Source organism: Callithrix jacchus, chromosome 17 (genome assembly GCF_049354715.1).
Source record: "Callithrix jacchus isolate 240 chromosome 17, calJac240_pri, whole genome shotgun sequence".
Classification (NCBI taxonomy): domain Eukaryota; kingdom Metazoa; phylum Chordata; class Mammalia; order Primates; family Cebidae; genus Callithrix; species Callithrix jacchus.
The window spans coordinates 11,933,587-11,950,765 of NC_133518.1; the positions used below are offsets into that span (position 1 = coordinate 11,933,587).

General features: G+C 35.8%; 1 protein-coding gene and 1 pseudogene across 14 annotated transcripts in view; one reads left to right on the plus strand and one right to left on the minus strand.

Moving 5' to 3' along the window:
* The window catches only part of NAALADL2 (N-acetylated alpha-linked acidic dipeptidase like 2), a 1,449,120-nt gene that overhangs the window by 788,525 nt on the left and 643,416 nt on the right, over positions 1–17,179 (minus strand). The gene's annotated exons all lie outside the window — the stretch shown is intronic.
* LOC103788737 (elongation factor 1-beta pseudogene) lies at positions 1,674–2,345 on the plus strand (annotated as a pseudogene).

Below are 17,179 nucleotides of genomic sequence, written 5' to 3' on the forward strand. Positions count from 1 at the left end.
GACTTTTTTGATTCAAATTTGGGTACTGCTATATCCATCTCTCCACTTACATTCTCCCTCCCCATCCATGGAACAGTATAGGGAACATGGTTTCTTTTGCCCTCACTCACTATAACCAGCCCTAGCAGAAGACCATAAAGTTGTGTATTTGAAGTGTTTGTGAGTGAAGACTTTAAACAAGAAACATACAACACATGTAACAGCAACAGATATGTGTAATAGACAAAATATTTCTCTATTTAAAATTCCATTGTAGATTTATTTTCTCATACTTTATTTTCACTAAATAATAAAACCAACTGATCAGAATCCTGATGATAAAATGTTTTTCTTGCTGCTTAAAATAATTATTGACTTATGAAAAGACCACTAGCTTTTTCATCTGCACATGAACTAATTCCAGTTCATTTAGGCTTTTCTCACTGATAATATTTTCTGGCATTTTAATGAGGGTTGTTGCCCTGCTCTACTCTTCTCTTAAATACCTCATATTCCAGTTTTTTTTTTTTAAGAAAGAAACATGGATAATGACTGCATGACTCTGTATACAATTTAAAAAATATGCCTCTCTGAAGAATATTTATTATTTTATTATTTTGAGACGGAGTTTTGCTCTTGTGTCCCAGGATGGAGTGCAATGGCACAATCTTGGCTCACCACAACCTCCACCTCCTAAGTTCAAGTAATTTTTTTTGTCTCAGCCTCCTGAGTAGCTTAGATTACAGGCATGAGACACAATGCCTGGGTAATTTTGTATTTTTATTAGAGACAGGTTTGCTTCATGTTGGTCAGGCTGGTCTCAAACTCCTGACCTCATGTGTTCCATCCACCTTGGCCTCTCAAAGTGCTGGGATTACAGGTGTGAGCACATGTTAAATATTTGGAAGAATTTTTTTCAGAAGAAGAAATACTTGTGGTTTGGTATATTAAACTCCCCAGCCTGAAGCTTGTGGTCCACCCTGACCCCTGGATCTTGTTCTACTATGTATACCTTGTAGCTAACACAGTGAAATAGCTAATATAGTATAGCTATTAACTTTAATGCCAAGAAATTAAGGATCATTTTGATTTAATATTTGTAAAGTTAATTGTATAAATATTAACAATGTATAAATATTAATATATTAACAATTTAAATATTAACAATGTTGAATATTAATAAACATAACTTAATTAATACAATTAAGATTAATTTTAAAGAACTATTCAGACCAAAGGCATTAACTGAAAATATTTAAAACAATGCCTATCTGTCAAATATAGCATTTGCCATTTGTGGAATATTTGACAGATTCTTCACACTCTTAATTTTTTTATAAGTGAAGTCTATAAAACAGAAATCATATCACAGCATTTTAGGAACATGTGGATGAAATTACAAACTTTTCTTCCTTTCTTTCTCCACAGATATGTTTATAAGTAAAATAGGAAGGGGGTTTTAATATACTGAACCCTAAGCAGTATTTCCCTTGCAGCCTATGAGCACTTCCATCTTTCTCCTGAAAAAAGAGTCTGTGAGTGCTTACTAAATACAGTTGGGGTTTGTTTTCTTTCTGCATGTCTTTGGGTATTAATAAGCTGAAACTAGCTATTTTTCCCTCTCTTCGAAGAGACGCCCAGAATCTGTATGAGTTCATTTTGCTGCCACCCAGCTCTCAGTAATAGCTGACATCATGGATTTCAGTGACCTGAAAAGCCCTGCTGGCCTCCACATGCTCAATGATTACCTGGCAGACAAGAGCTACATCGGGGGTAGGAGCCATCACTAGCAGATGTGGCAGTATTTGAAGCAGGCTCTGGCCCACTGCCTGCAAACTTGTGTCTTTCCCCATGTTGGTATAATCACAACAAGTCTCATGAAAAGAAAAGGCCAGCCTGCCAGGAGTGAAGAAAGCTTTGGGCAAATACGGTCCTGCTAATGCAGAAGATGCTCTAGTAAGTGGAGCTACAAATAGTAAAGATAATGATGACCTTGATCTCCTTGGATCTGATGAAGAGGAGGAAAGTGAAGCAGCAAAGAGGCTCAAGGGAAGTATAGCTTGCCCAGAATCAATCAAAGAAAGCCGAAAAACGTGCACTTGTTGCTGTTTTCCATCCTACTAGATGTGAAACTGTGGGATGATGTGGCAGATATGGCAAAACTAGAGGAATGTGTTAGAAGCATTCAGGCAGATGGCTGTCTGGGCTCCTCTAAACTAGCTCTGATGGGATATGAAATTTAAAAACTTCAAATCCAGTATGTAGTTGAAGGTGATAAAGTTGGAACAGATAGGCTGGAGGAGCAGGTCACTGCTTTTGAGGACTCTGTGCAGTCTATGGATATGGCTGCTTTCCATAAAACCTAAAATTCACCCTAGACCATGGCACTTAAAATAAAAATTTGAAAGAATAAACAAACAAATAAACACAGCTCAAAATCTCCTATGACATCTGTAAATAGCAATAAAACAATAATTATTTAGAGATAACAGTATTTAATTTCCTTTGAAAAATTTGTGGGAAAAAAAGAGATGAATAAAAGATGTTTAAAGAAGAAAAGAAATAAGTACATACAGAAACAGGTAAAATCGCTTTAAAAAGCTTTGAATTCACACAAAGTATCATCATTTTATTTAAAGGTTAATAACAATATTTCTTGGGCCAAGCATTTCCAATACAACACCAGAAGAAACCCATTATAAAGCAATGTCCCTGACAACCCCTTCTAAATTGACTATGAGAATTATACGAAGATACATCATATTATTTTTCAGTCTAGATTAGTAGGCAGGAGGAAAAGGCAAAACTGAGCCATCTAATCTATTTACTATTTATTTTCACCAATGGCAGGATTAGGTTGAGACAGCCGGAGGAAAACAGGTCCTTGTGTTAAGCATACTGCTGAATGGTGACACTCTAGCAGCCATAGATAAAATAGTTTAACAATCTGGTTAGACTCAGAAAGCCTTTCCTTAGACCTCACTTATTATAATTTCTCCTCTTTTCTAAAAGTGAGCCTACCAGCCTTCATGCAGATGTCTTGCTCCCATAGACACAGAGCATCTGCATGTCCTTCTTCTCTTCAGAAGGTTCTCTTTGCCTCCCTCCCGCAAAGTGTTGTCTAGTCCCCAACTTATCGTTCCTCCATATTCAGCAGATTAGGCCACTCAATTACGACATCTCATGGATGTAGGTATGTTTACTTATTGTTTGGTAATATTTTGTCTTCATGATTCTTTGATGAATAACTGCCTCCCTCAGTAGAAAGAAGACTTGCTCATTGCCTATATTTAGTCACTAATATATCAGCCCAGGGCCCAGATGAGGGCGAATAATCAATAAATATTTGACAAATGAATAAATTCAATGACTTAATCAGTAGATAGATGAACACTTAATTCAACCAAAAAGTACTAGAATTGGTTGACAGCTATGGATGATGGTTCTACCTCTAGATTTAGAAAACTCCCAGTTTCCACATTTTGCCTAATGAAGTTTATCCCTTTCCTTCAAACTAGTGGTAGTTAGAAAACGTTTACTAAATAGTAACCAAACCATTCAGTGAGAAGCATTTTTCTCATAATAAGAATTTTACCAAATTGTCATTGAAAAAGAAACCATTGTTCTATTTAAATCAAATATGTCTAGAGTGCTAACAGGATTAGTAGTCTGTTCTCAGAGAACTTAATTAATTAGATGCATTTAATTATACCACATAGAGTCATTTCAGTATTGGGTTTGGATAGTACTCTACAAACACTATTGACTAGCTCTGACAAGAAGGTTAGCCTGAATGCCAGACGTGATGGCCTAGGGGTTAGAGGATTCTCAAACAATGCAGTAGTGACAGCTGTGAATGCAATGGGGGAGAACTCAGTGTCTCAATTAACTATGGAAAGTCCCCTTTAAGGTGAAGTCATTGATAACTTGGATTTTAACAGCCAACGGTCTGGATTCCCTTTCTCATATGGAGTATAAGTAGGAATCTTAGTGACCTTGACATCCGAATGCATGGTGTCATGGATTTGTTACACAGCCACCTAAGGCTCTCACTGCCTGAATCCAGCTGATAGCCTAATTAAACAGCAAGGGTTCCTGGAGGGGAATGTTAATGAGTCTGCTTGGCAGCCAACAGTCTGTTCCCCAGATGGTGCAGAGGTTATAAATTGTCAATAGGGTAAGAGTAGTGAAGGAAGTTGAGGAAAATAGAGAAAGACTCCTACATCACCGTAACTTTATAAGATGCTAGGTCCATGATGAAGATATTTGGAGCTACGGCAACTGGGGTGGGGGTAGAAAACTGGTAGCACATCTTTTTCTCTTGAGTTCCAAGAATACATCAATAATTGCTTTCGCTTTTCAAATGGACACCACTCTGTGGTGTCTGTGTAAACTGAAGGGTTATTCAGGCACTTTTGTCGGGTTGATAGTGACTGAAAAAAACGACATGATGAAAGCCCTACCATGCTTGTAGTTGGTATTTATTATTTTTCTGTTTTTTTTCTAATACTTAGAATATAGAGTATGAGAGCTCTCTCCTAATTCAGTTATCGAATGAGTAACATCTTGACAAGAAACAGTCTCCTGTGACCTTCAAGTGGTGTCCTCCCTATTTCAAAGTAGTCAATGTCAAAGCAACTTACATTATCTACAATTAGAAATGACAATGCCTCTCTGCTTTTGCTAGTCTTCCTCCTTAAATGTTCAGTTGGTTCTTAATTAAGCTTTGGAGCCAAATGGATATCGGAAAGCCACAGTCACATTTTACCTTCACTGTACTTCAGAAGTCAATCCCAAGTACTCGTGGCAACCAGACACTAGAGTGACTCCCAAGGATTTTCACCTCCTAAAGTCCACACCTTTGTTTAATCCGTTCTCCATGAGTGTAATTAGCTTCTAAATAACAGAATATGACAAAGGATATTGCTCCCATGGTTAGATTATGTTATGTAATCCTCTGTCTTAGATGACTGGATTGAGAGAGTCTTCTGACCTTGAAGAAGAAAGCGGCTATGTTACTGACTGCCAGTGGAGAGGCTATGGAACAGGGGATTACCTGTGACCTCTAGGAGCTGAGAGGCTCAGTTCTATAACCAAAAGGAACTGAATTCTGCCAACAACCATCTCCAAAGTTCTATGAGTTCTAGACAGAAATGCGACCTGGTCAGACTTGAGCTTGTGAAATTCTGGGTTTTAGGACAGGAGACCCCCTCAAAGTTATGCCTAGATTCCTGACACATGGAAACTGAGATAATATATGTGTATTGTTTAACCCACTAAGTTTGTGTTTATTAGTTATACAGCAATATAAAACTCATACATTATGGAAGAATTACCCATATTTGGGTAGAAGTGTAAATGAAAAGAATCTTCAAATCTTAAGGTTGGAATGGACCATACACATAATCTATGAAAATTTCCCATCCCCAAACTATAGGACCCAATAAAATTTTAAGCCATTTCTAATTGAACAGAAAAAGGACTTTACATCCCTTTTTCTTAGGAAGTACTTTTTACTGACCCAATATCTGTCTTCCTCACTAACACTAACTTTATTAACCCATATTAAGTATATTTCTTTCCTGAAATATGTATGCAGCTCTGATGCCTTTATTAAATTTTTCTCCTCCAAGTAAAGCAACCCTAGGTTTTTTAGCTCTTCCATACATGACATATTCCTAACACAACTCACATCCTCCTGACATATTTTAGAAGCTACATTATCTCTTACGTTCACTCAGAACTAAAGATAACACTCCCAATTAGATGTGGCCATAACAGAATATAATGGCAATATTAATTCATTTCAACTAGGTTGATAGTATTTCTATAACCTTAGTATGTTACATTTTAAAAATCCTTACCTTTAGAGTATGGTAATTCCTCACTTAACATTGTCAATAGCGTTTCAGAAACTGACCTTAAGCAAGACTGTATAATGAGACCAGTTTTACCATGACCGAATTGATAAGAACAATAGTCCCACAGTATATTTCTGGTCAGAAAACCTCACTAAACTTTGAAATGAAGACCCCAAACACTTCTAATATTAAACACGAAATAAATGTGAGCATTAAATATATTTTTAAACATGGCAAAACCCTGTCTCTACTAAAAATACAAAAATTAGCTGGGTGGCAGGTGCCTAAAATCCCAGCTACCCTGGAGGCTGAGGCAGCAGAATCATTTGAACCTGGAAGGTGGAGGTTGCAGTGAGCTGAGGCCATGCCATTGCACGCCATCCTGTGCAACAAGAGTGAAACTCTGTTCCCAAAAAATAAAATTACTAAATCAAGTAAGATAATTATTTACCCAATTATTCCAGCTCAGAATCACGGGTGGCCAGAGCCTATCCTGGCATTTCAGATCACAAGGTGGAAACCACCCCTGGACAGGATGCCACTTCATCCCAGGATGTACTCACACCCACACCCACACCCACACTCACTTAGGCTGGCCCAGTTAGACACACCAATTACTTTAAAAAGAACATCTTTGGAATTTGAAGGTAACCAGAGTACCTGGAGAAAACCCACGCAGATATGAACAATTGTACAAACTCCACACAGACAGTGACCCCAGCTGGAAATTATTATTTTTTTCTCAACAGCATTATAACAAAACAATACTGAACAAAACAACATTATATGAGGACTTGCTATATTTAATTGTGATCCATATTACAGATTAATCAACATCCCTTCTCAACTACTTTCTCTCTTGTCTTCCTCTAGTATAGAATCCAGAAAATTTAATGCTTGATATTTCTGACTCCCTTGCAGCTGTGGGAGGTTACATAATAGGATTCTGGTTAATGAGGTATAGAGAGAAGTCAGCTAGGGATAAATCCCCTTTTCTATTAAAAGATAAAACCTCATAAGAAAAAACCTTTAATATTTATTTTCCTCTTACCTGGAAGGCGGATAAAACCCATGGAGGTTTAACAGCTATCTTGTGACAAAGATGCTGCAAACACAACCAGCGAGGACAGAAAGAATGTAGCCCTGAGAGTAGCACACTGGCTAGCAGGCTACCTTGCGCTACCCACATCCTAGCTTAGAAAAGTCAGCCTCTATTTTCTAGCCCTCTATACCCCAGTTTTCTGTTGCAAAGGCCCTCCCGTATCTCTGGCTTTGCTTTCCATGGTTTCAGTTACCTACTGTCAGGTCTATTGTTATCTAAAAATATAAATTTCAAATAGCACACCATTCTGAGTGGCTTGGTGAAATCCTGCTCTGTCCCACTCCATTTCACCCCGGATGTGAATCATCCCTTTGTCTATCGTATCCCTGCTGTATATGCTACCTACCTCTTAGTCATCAGTATCATCTGTTCTGATGCCAAACCATCAAGATCGTTATGGCTTGATGAGCCAGGATAACCTGAAGCAGATGATCAGGTGATCCTGGCTGATCCTAGGAAACAAAGTAGTATCTATAGGGTTGGGTACTATTCAAGATTTAACGCATCCCCTGGGTAAGGGCTCTTAGAATGTATCCCCATGGATAAAGGGAGACTGTAACACATCCCTAACTTATACTGTTATTTTTCTAATAGAGAAAATAAAGCTTAGGAAACTAAATCATTTGTCTATCTAGTAAAAAGATAAACTTCCTATGCAGCTTTCAGGCCACCATATGGTTCTGTGATTTCCTCTAGTGCAGTCACTCCCAGGGTGTGTTATGAATGCTCCATTTCAAATATATTAAAAAGAGAACCCTAATGTTACAATTGCCAAATAACTAAGAAATACATGATCTGGAACCCAAGAGTGTCTATATATTAAAATGAAACAATACTTAGCTATAAATAGATTTTAAGATATTCAATGAAAGACTCAAATCTGAACATAAAATTCAGTCCTATAAATAAACCAAATGATACCTGAATGGGTCCTGAGAAATACCAGTGCAAGTCTAAACAGAACAGTCATCTCCTTTCCTCTTTCCATTAAATTGCCTACTTTGACTTCACTGTGAAAATGATTTGAGAAGTTGAATCTCTCCTTTCAGTGATGGCTTCAAATGAACAAACAATTTCAAGTCGACGCAGCAAGCACACTGGAAGCATATTATCTCACTGTCATCACAAAACAAGGAAAAGGCTTTGGGGGCCTTTCTCAACTTTTTTGAAAATGCAGAAGGAAAAAAAAAAACAATTTTTGCTTTTTTCTACAGAGCCGTTTTCTACCTTTCTTCCTTTCTACAATAGGTATAAACTTGCCAATTTGATTTTAACTCTAAAAGACATTTTTTTCTGGCAGATAATCCCTATTTTGAGCAAAAATCCTTTACCTGACATTTTTTGCCATTTTCGGGGAGAAAACCCACACACAATATATAGATCAAGTGAAATAAAAATGTAGCTTTCAATTACTTTTTATTTCCAACTTATCAAAAAGCTACAGAAATTAAAGTACAAATCCCACTACCAAAGGCATAGTAAAAGGTTGGAAGAATATTCTAAAGGTCACATTATCTTAATGAAGTGCCACTTCCTGACAACAGGGCTATGAAATCGGAGTAATATACTCCATTTAGTGGGAAATGCTCTGTGAAATCCATGCCCTCTGCACTCTAAACAAAGACATTCGTAATTTTCTTAAAAGGTCACATACAAATGTGTTATTTAAAACTAGGCATTTGCCAGTTGTGGATACATGAAAGGTGAATATTAGATACAGGAATTTGGATAGTTTTTATAGAATGCTATAGTTTCACACAGCTTTAATAATATAAAACTGTGCCAGCTAATTTTATTCTCTGGTCTATATCGCTTTACTATAACACTAAAGGAAAAATTGATTCAATGATTCTACTAACATTTTATCTAAAACCATCTGACTCATTAAAACTTGAGAGTCAGTTGGCAAATTTACAAGTTTGTGTTATATCTGTCTTATTTTAGCATTTTCTTCGGTAAGTTGTATGTTTCTATGTATGTCACAACTAACTTTTAAAATACATACTATTATTGGAAAGTGAGTTCTCAATATCAGAAAATCCCCTAGTGTCATATCTTTCATTTGAGTGTACTCTATATAAATGTTTGAAGAATAAAATTATCACAAACCTGTCAACCAGAGAAGAAATTTTTAAAAATTTACATAGCAAAGTTCACGATGAAACAAAACCATTGCCACTCTGCTATGGGAAATATGTATTTTGTCATTTTCACAAAGTTGATTTAGCCAGAAAAATAATAATGACAGTCCTATGTGAATGTTTGCCTTGGGGGGAACTCCAAAAACAATTGTTCACTCTCCAGTGATATGACAAGGAAAGAATGTTTGTGTACCTCTAAAATTTGTATGTTGAAATTTAAACCCCCAATGTGATGGTAATGGGGGGGCCATGAGACAAGATTGAATCATAAGCATGGTGTCCTTGTGAATGGGGTTAGCACTCTTAGAGATACTGTAGAGTTCCCTCACTAATTCCACCATATGAGGACACACTAAGACGGCCATCTATGAAACAGGAATCAGGTCCTCATAAGACATCGAATTTGCTGGCACTTTGATTTTGGATTTCTCAGCCTTCAGAACTGTGAAAAATAACTTTCCATTGTTTATATGATACCCACTCTATTGTATTGTGTAATGGTAGCCTGAACAGACTAAGGCAGGCTTCTAGGCTGCTGGCTTTCACAATGTTTGTGGGAATGATGATTTTCAGAGCTATCACAGAGCTGGGAAGAGGATGATGAAAACAGCACATTAAAATGCTATGAAGCTGGCTGTTGTTCTTGAAATTCAGCTGTTTTTCTTGAATATATGCTCCTTAGATTGTTGCAAGACTTCGTATTTGTTGAGTTCCTAAAAAGATCAATTTGACAGTATTTTTATTGCTTAAGTATGCTTTTTTAAGCCAGTATGCTTATTGCTGTTGCAGAGAAACAGATTGTTGGAGGTCCTTACTTCATATCCTCTGAGAAACTTCTCTTTTCTGAGAAAGAATTCAAATCCAGTTCTCTGATGGAGATGGCTTTGATGAAATGAGTACCACTGGTTCTTAGATAAGCCAGACATTCTTATTATTTTTCTGAGACCTCCATTTGGAAATATAGAAAACACTAGATTTATGAAAAAAAGTGTGAAAAGCTAAACTAAGGTAAACAAACAGAACTCATTCCTAAGGAAACAAAGGTAATAAATCCCTAATAGTCAAAGCTGCCCAAAGACACATAGCTTTGTCCCCATAGACACATATTGAAAGTTTAGAATCTCAAGCCCCATCCAAAGCCCACTAAATCAGAGTCTGCATTTAAACAAATCCCTAGGAGACACATGCACAAAAAAGTTTAAGAAGCACTGAAAATAGGAGATAACTTTGAAAAATAACTTTTGGGATAATATTGTACTTTGCCCACTTCTCCAAATATCAGACATGTAAAAATGAATCAAGAAGAAAGCAAATGTCAGATTCTGAAAGCTTAAAAATATTATCTCTAAAATTGAAAGAAAATTTAAAGTCTAGACATATTTTTAAGAAATATATATTTCATTGTGTTTTAGATTTTGAAGTACATGTGATGAATATGCAAGACTTTTGCATAGGTACACACATGGCAATGTGGTTTGATGCCTTCCTCCCCGTCACCTGTGTCTGGCATTTCTCCCCATGCCATCCCTCCCCAAATCCCTAGACATATTAATGATTGGGAGATTCTTCCTGAGTGTCTCATATCTCTGAATATCTTATGAAGCAAGGCGCTTATTACCTTTTGTTACAGACTCTCTTTCCAAGAATACTTGAATAGTAAAAAGTCTTGGAAAATAGTTATAGTGTTTCCCTCCACAATGAAGGGAAGATTTTCTTAAAGCCTTGAAAGATACACATAGTGTTTATCTCTGGAGCAGAAGGCAGGCATGCCTCATACCTATCTTAAAAGATATTAATTCTCTAAGCTTTTGATTTCTTGGTTGTAATTCCTGAGCAAGTATCTGGGCTCATCTTTGCTGCCCTGTGTGGCAAACGGAGGGGCAACAGAACTGACATAAATAGTTTGATTATCATGCTGCCCGCTATACTGTGAGTAATAAATCATTTTTCTCTGATGCAAGAGTCTCATGTCTTCTTCCAGTATTCATGAAACTATGAGAGGCTAACTTGTTACCCTGAAAGTAATTAAAAGCTCAAACCCTTCATGGATTTTGAAAATAACAGAATAGACAGTAGTAAATACCAAACTAATGACTTAGAAGGTAGTCAAGTAAATCTCCTCATATTTGAGAAAATGAGACAGAAAAATTATAAACAAAATTTCAATAACCTTGGGATCCCAGAGATATAAGAGAAATACTGTACAAAAAAATAATAACAAAAATAATAGAGGAGAAGAGAAAATGAACCAATGATAAACATTTTCTGAAAGGGACATTCATGTCTTTGGGTTGAGTATTTCTGGAGAGTGTGATACAGTAGGAACGTTAGACTTAAACTTAGTTATGTTCATCGTGAAGTTTCACAAGTTCAAGGGAAAAGAGAAAATCCTGAAAGCCCTTATGGAAAAACAGATTTTCTACAAAATACCAATAATCCAACAACTATTAGAGTTCTTATCAGCAAAGGCAAAATTTATGTTAGAAAACAATGTCTTCAGGGTTGGAATGGGATGGGGGAAATAAAATATAAACTGAGGAATATACATATAAACATCTAAAATATCAGTCTATTATGTGAAAAGGGATAATCAAATAATTTTCAAGCATGAAAAAAAAATCAGAAATTTGATACTGGTTACCAAAACAGATATATAGCCCAATGGAACAGAACAGAGGCCTCTGAAATAACACATATCTACAACTATCTGATCATTGACAAACCTAACCAAAAAAACAAGCAATGGGGAAAGGATTCCCTATTTAATAAATGGTGCTGGGAAAACTGGCTAACCATATGCAGAAAGCTGAAACTGGATCCCTTCCTTACACCTTATACAAAAATTAACTCCAGATGGGTTAAAGATTTAAACATAAGACCTAGAACCATAAAAAAAACACAGAAGAAAACCTAAGCAATGCCATTCAGGACATAGGCATGGGCAAAGACTTCATGACTAAAACACAAAAAGCAATGGCAACAAAAGCCAAAATTGACAAATGGGATCTAATTAAACTAAAGAACTTCTGCACAGCAAAAGACACAATCATTAGAGAGAATTGGCAACCAATAGAATGGGAATTTTTTTTTGCAAACTCCCCATCTGATAAAAAGCTAATATCTACAAATAACTAAACAAATTTACAAGAAAAAAACAAAACAACCCCATCAAAAAGTGGGTAAAGAATATGAACAAACAATTCTTAAAAGAAGACATTTATACAGCCAACAAACATATGAAAAAACTCATCATCACTGGTCAATAGAAAAATTCAAATCAAAACCACACTGAGATATAATCTCATGCCAGTTAGAATGGCAATCTTTAAAAATCAGGAGGCAACAGATGCTGGAGAGGATGTGGAGAAACAGGAACGCTTTTAAACTGTTGGAGGGAGTGTAAATTGGTTCAACCATTGTGGAAAACAGTGTGGCGATTACTCAAAGATCTAGAACTAGAAATACCATTTGACCCAGCAATCTCATTACTGGACAAATACTCTAAGTATTATAAATCATTATATTATGAAGACATATGCACATATATGCTTATTGTGGCACTGCTCACAATAGAAAAGACTTGGAACCAACTCAAACGCCTATCAATGATAGACTGGATAAAGAAAATGTGGCACATATACACCATGGAATATTATGCAGTCATAAAAAAGGATGAGTTCATCTCCTTTGCAGGAACATGGATGAAGCTGGAAACCATCATTCTCAGCAAACTGACACAAGAATAGAAAACCAAACACCACGTGTTCTCACTCATAAGTGGGTGTTGGATAATGAGAACACATGGACACAGGGAGGGGAACAACATACTCTGGAGCCTGTCGGAAGGTGTGGGGCTAGGAGAGGGATAATAGCAGGCAGGGTGACTTGGAGGGATAGCATTAGGAGAAATATCTAATGGAGATGATGGAGTGATGGATGCAGCAAACCACCATGGCACATGTATACCAATGTAACAAACCTGTGTGTTCTGCATATGTACCACAGAACTTAAAGTATAATGAAAAAAAAAAGAAAACCATATTGCTTGGCATGGTGGCATGCACCTGTAATCCCAGCTACTCAGGAGCCTGAGGCACAAGAATCACTTGAACCCAGGAAGGGAAGGTTGCAGTGGGCCAAAGTCACACCACTGCACTCTAGCCTGGGGGACAAAGCCAGACTACATCCAAAAAAAAAAAGAAAAGACACAAGCCTAATATCTGAAACCATAAAACTCCTAGAAGAAACAACACAGGGGAAAATCTTTATAACATTAGTCTTGATGATATTTTTGGATGTGGCACCAAAAGCACAGGTAAGAAAAAGCAAAAATAAACAAGAAGGACCATATTAAACTAAAAATTCCCTGCACACAGCAAAGGAAAGAATCAACAAAATGAAAAGGCAACCCACTAAATGAGAAAAAATATTTATAAAGCATATATCTGATAAGGGGTTAATATCCAAACATACAAAGAAGTAATACAGCTCAATAGCAAAAGCTCAAATAACCATATTTTAAAAATGGGCAAAGGACCTTGTTAGTCTGGTTTGGATTGCTGTCGAGGAATATATGAGGCTGGGTAATTTACAAGTTTTACTGCGTTCCTGATTCTGATGGTTGTTAAGTTCCTGATTGAGAATCTGCCTCTGGCAAGGGGCTCAGACTCCTTCCACTCATGGCAGAAGGCAAAGGTGAGCCAGTGTGTGCAGAGATCACATGGAGAAAGAGCAAGCAAGAGGTAGGGAAGTGCCAGGTTCTTTTTAACAATCAGCTCTCATGGGTTGGAACTAATAGAGTGAGCACTCATTCCCTTCCTAGAAAGTGCATTAATTTCTGAGGGATTCACCCCCATGACCAAAACAACTCCCTTTAGGTCCATCTCCAACATTGGGTATCACATTTCAACATGAGGCTTGGAGGGGGCAAATATCCAAACCATAGAAGAACTGAATAGTCATGTTTCGAAAGAAGACATACAAGTGATCAGTAGGTACATGAAAATATGATCAATATTGCTAATCATCAGAGAAATGCAAATCAAATCACAGTGAGGTTCACCTCACATTTGTTACAATGGCAATTATAAAAAAGTCAGAAGATAAAAAGTGATGGTGAGGATGTAGAGGAAAGCAAACCCTTATTCATTGTTGGGGGGAATATAAATTGGTATAGTCACTATGGAAAAGAGCATGGATGTTCCTCAAAAAGTTAAAAATAGAACTATTATATGATCCAACAAACCCAATTCTATGTATATATCAAAGCAAAATAAAATCAGTATCTCAAAGGAATATCTACACATTCATATTTATTGTAGCATAAGTCACAATAGCCAAAATATGGAAACAACCTAAGTGTTCACTAATGGACAAATGGATAAAGAAAATGGGGTATATATAGTATTCCAAAAACACAAAAATATGCCCCATATATATATTTTTGGTGAATACTATGTACACCCCAATGTAGTATTCAAAAAAAATCTGGCAATATATATATATGGTGTGTATATATATATGAGGTGTGTATATATATATATATATATATGGTGTTTATATATATATGGGGTATATATATATATGAAATATATATTGGGTATGTATATATATATATGATATATATATGGGGTATATATATGATATATATATGGGATATATATATGGGGTATATATAGGGGTGTATATACATATATATATGGGGTATATATAGTATTCCAAAAAATCAGGCAATATATATATGGGGTATATATACATATGTGTGTGTGTGTGTGTATTTATAAATAAATATATATATGTGTGTGTGTGTATATCCCATATATATAAATAAATAAATATATATATATACCCCATATATTCATAAATATATATATGGGATGTACACACAAACACACACACATATATTTATATATTTATATAAACATATATGTAATATACCTATTACATATACAATATATAGTATATATTTAAATATATATATTTATATATATGGGTATATACACACATATATACTTATATATAAGTGTATATATACACATAAAAACATATAGATTTATATACAAATATATATATATATATATATATACACATATGCACACACACACATATATTCAGTAAATATTATTTGGCTTCAATAAAGAAGGAAATTCTGCCATTTGTGATAATATAAATGAACCTGGAGGACATCATGCTAAGTGAAATATGCCAGACACAGAAAGACAAATATTGTACTATTGCACATATGTGGAATCTAAAAAAAGTCTAAGTCAGAAGCAAAGAGTAAAATGTCAGTTGCCCAGGATTAGGAGTTAGGAGAAATGGAGAAATGTTGGTCAAAGTGCACAAACTTGCAGCTATAAGATAATAAATTCTGAAGACCTAATGTACAGCATGGTGACTATAGTTAATAATACTTTGTACACTCGAAATTTACCAAGAGAGCAGGTATTAAGTATTCCCATCATACACACAGAGAAGGTAAGTATGTAAAGTGATAGATGTATTAATTTGCTTGACTTTGGCAATCATTTCAGAACATATACATATATAAAATATACATTGTACTTTTTGAATATGTACAATTTTTGCTTGTCAACTATACCTCAATAAAGCTGAAATATAAAAATATAAATAGAGATATATAGGTATAGATAAACACAGTGCAGTCCTCATTATAAATTCCTATGTTCCTCTAAAGCCTGCAAGTGCATATAAAGCACAGGAGGAATGAAGGGAGCATCTTGCCAAAGCTACAGTGTCATTGTATAAACATGTTAAGAAAATGCATGAAAACCACATTTTTAAAGATGCTCATCTCTCTCTGTCTCTCCCTCTCTTTCTCTCTCTCTCTCTCTCTCTCTTTCAGAATGTTTGTCTGAGTGTCACCCATGAGCAAGAGATTACCCACATCTATTAAACAAATGACCTATAACTCTCTACTCCTGACACTGGCTTTCAGTATCTTAAGAAAATCCCAAAGACCTCATACCGTTGTATAGTTTATAACTACTTAGAGACTCTTTAAAGAAGAAGAGAGAGGCTGCTGTGAGCAAAACTTCAAGTCATTCTGCAAATAGATATTCTTAGAAGTAGCAAACTTTAAACATGGTTTCCTCCACTTCAGCTTGTAAAATGTGGATTTTCATTTATATTAACATCTGTGCAAAAAGTATTAATTATACTGAATATATTTTTAAGAAGATAAGATTATTGAAGATAAGAAGTGCCAAATGAAGAACACTGTACTCCAAATGTGGTTAATAATGTATTCCAGACACTAGACCTAGAAAACGTAGCATCAGCATGAAAAGTGACTTTTCAGACTGAAAAGTGCTATATCCACGATATGCAAAATATCAATAATAATGAATTCCAAGAGGGAGTTGCAGAAAATAAGGCCATGGCATGAATCAGAAGCAACTTTTCAAGCTGACAGAAAAATTAAGGCAGGAAAGAGAAGATGAATTATAATGTATTGTAAATATGCAGTGGCAAGCAAGCACCATGTCTACAGTTACTTGCTGTGTGCCCAGGCATGGACATTTCCTGGACCCTGAGTTGATACATGTTTTAAACAAGGAGTTCTGTATATCTTAGTGCAGAATACATATTGTATATCTTGGGGAAAAAAACCAGAAGCATGAACACCCTTCATAGAGACTGAATTTGTTATAGCCTTGCCTATAAAAGTAGGATAGAGGATTTTATACGTAAATGACTTTAGTTTTTATATAGCACTTCATAGTTTTCAAAACATTTTCATATTTATTATCTCAATTGAGCCTTGAAGTAGTATACTAGGGTAGATGGAAAAGAGGTGATTAGTGTTATAGAGACACAAAATGATACTCAGAAAAGTTCACATTCAGCTGGGAAGTAGAGGTCAAGGGAGGGTACAGATCGAAGCAAGTTTTCTGGCTACTAATCTGGAGCATATGTCCCTTATGCTGCACTGACACTTATGAAAATGGCCCCTGTAAGTTTCCTACCACAAGTCTACAAGCACTTCAGGATATGTTAAATTACATATCCAGTCCTCCCTTACACAAATATTGACTGCCTGTTTTGTGCCAGGCTCTGCAGTAAATGGTGCACAT